This window comes from Chrysoperla carnea (genome assembly GCF_905475395.1).
Source record: "Chrysoperla carnea chromosome X unlocalized genomic scaffold, inChrCarn1.1 SUPER_X_unloc_77, whole genome shotgun sequence".
Taxonomy (NCBI): domain Eukaryota; kingdom Metazoa; phylum Arthropoda; class Insecta; order Neuroptera; family Chrysopidae; genus Chrysoperla; species Chrysoperla carnea.
Genome location: NW_025408208.1, coordinates 5,001 through 7,500, shown reverse-complemented (window position 1 = coordinate 7,500; position 2,500 = coordinate 5,001). Strand labels below are relative to the sequence as shown.

The window sequence follows — 2,500 nt, the reverse complement described above, 5'->3', positions numbered from 1 at the left end:
TTTATCATTTATAAAAAAATATAAATAATATTTACTTTCATTGTGCCTTTGGGTTTCATAAAATTTATAAATATTTCGATGAAAAAATATTTTATTCCCAATGACTTGCGTACATGCTAGACTCCTTGGTCCGTGTTTCAAGACGGGTCCTGAAAGTACCCAAAGCTATATCGTCGCTGACAGATAAATTTTTAATAAAAAAAAATGAGCCAGTTCATTATCATACACCTACTGACAGTTAAATAGTATCATATAACGGCATAAAATCCGTATATATAATATGTTTTAATAAAAAAACCTATTTATACTCGTGGTGGATCTGAACGCGTTAATAACGCGACTCAATATCAATTTATAATTAATACCATCAAACAATTAATCAAGAAACATAGGCGTTTAACATACACAAAATATTATCAAAAAATAATATTGTACATTAATCAACGCACCAATGCCTATAGATTAATATTTAATGGGTCGCAACGTCCTACAAGATGAGAAGTGCATACCTCGTTATCATACAATTAACAATATACAGCAGTGCATATATTTTTACTAAAAATAAATTCCTAATAAAAATTTTTGTCACATGCTAGTACAAATTGGTTGATTAACGATAAAAAGTAAATGAATCTCATCTTTCGACCTTTCGGGTTTCTCAGGTTTACCCCTGAACGGTTTTACGTACTCTTTAACTCTCTCTTCAAAGTTCTTTTCAACTTTCCCTCACGGTACTTGTTCGCTATCGGTCTCGTGGTAATATTTAGCCTTAGATGGAGTTTACCACCCACTTAGAGCTGCACTCTCAAGCAACCCGACTCTAAGGAAAGATTCACCTATCATCAATAATAATCACTACGGGCCTGGCACCCTCTATGGGTATATGGCCCCATTCAAGATGGACTTGGATGTATTATATAACAATAGGTTTATATTGAATCTTCCTAAACACTACATTCCCCAAGTGTCTGTTTATCAGCCACGGGGTTCAGTGCTGGGCTTATCCCTGTTCGCTCGCCGCTACTAAGGGAATCCTAGTTAGTTTCTTTTCCTCCGCTTAATAATATGCTTAAATTCAGCGGGTAATCTCACCTACTCTGAGGTCGTAAAAGTTTTTAGAAGTATTAAAACAAAAATTTTTTTTATATATTATGTTTTTGTTATATTTTATAAGTAAACAATTTTCTTAATTATTCATACTCAAATTTTTTTAATATTATTATATAATATTATTTTTATATTTATCTAAAGAGAAGAAAATAAAAAATAAATAATTATATATATTAATTTTTTTCGAGTATATTGAAAATTTTATTACAAATAAAATATTCCATAACAAAATATTAATATATAATATTTTTGTTTATTCTTCTTTATTTAATATTTTAAAAATATATTATTAATATCATTTATTATTAATATTATTATTAACATAAAGTTTTATAATATTATATATAAATGATAAAAAATAATATTGATATATTAATTTAAAAATGTCGACAAATAATAAAAAATATATAAATTTTAAATGCTATTAAAAACATTTTATATTTATTTTTTTCTTATATTTGGCGTAAAACATTCATATATAAATAATTTTACATTTCTTTTATAAAAATTTTATTTATCAATTTAATTAAATATGAAAAAATAAATTTTCTTTTTTAATTATTGATAAATTTCTTTTTCATAAAAAAAATTTTATGTAAAATAATCTTTTATTATATTAATATAATGTATACGACCCTCAGCCAGATGTGGTCCGGGAACAGTATCCAAGGACCGCAATGTGCGTTCGAAATGTCAATGTTCATGTGTCCTGCAGTTCACAAGTTGACGCGCAATTAGCTGCGTTCTTCATCGACCCACGAGCCAAGTGATCCACCGTCCAGGGTAATCTTTTTAAATTTTAAATGTAAGTATTATTATTAATAATAATCTTTATTTTTAATATAAAAAATAAAATTATTAATTTATATATCTTTATAAATTCTTTTAAAATAAAAAAATTTTTCTAGAATATAAATTATATATTTTATTTTAAATATATATATATATAAATTAAAGATATTATGGTATTAATAAATATATACATAACATTTTTGATATTTTTGTTAGTGCTAGCTAGATATAATAATTAATATTTGGTATATTTTATAGAAATGTATTTATTTTTTTTTTATAAATTATTTTCTACATAAAAATATATATAATATTAATATGGTACAAAACAAATGGGTTTGTTTTTTAACATAATAACTTTTAATAAAAAAAAAGAAATATCAAGACAAAACATAAAGAAATTTAAATTTGAAATAAATTTTATTCTTTAAAAAAATTTTATCTTGTGTTTTCTTTATTTTTATTATATAACATAGAAAAATAAAAATATAGATTATATCAATTATAATCTTATTTTATTTTTCTTAATAGAGATTATATACATATAAACAAATAATTTCAATATATTCTATTTTTAATTTCACTTTTTTATAAGAGA

The 2,500-nt window shown here is 23.6% G+C and overlaps 2 non-coding genes across 2 annotated transcripts in view; both read right to left on the bottom strand.

The window, feature by feature from the left end:
• LOC123304662 overlaps positions 1–1,106 on the bottom strand; it is a 4,576-nt gene extending 3,470 nt beyond the window's left edge. The window contains exon 1 of the ribosomal RNA XR_006536661.1: positions 1–1,106. This exon is cut by the window's left edge and continues 3,470 nt beyond it. This is a non-coding gene — a ribosomal RNA (large subunit ribosomal RNA).
• A 635-nt stretch (positions 1,107–1,741) lies between these two features.
• On the bottom strand, positions 1,742–1,896 carry LOC123304660. Its single transcript, XR_006536659.1, has one exon. It is a non-coding gene; the product is annotated as a 5.8S ribosomal RNA (ribosomal RNA).
• Positions 1,897–2,500: the final 604 nt, after the last annotated feature.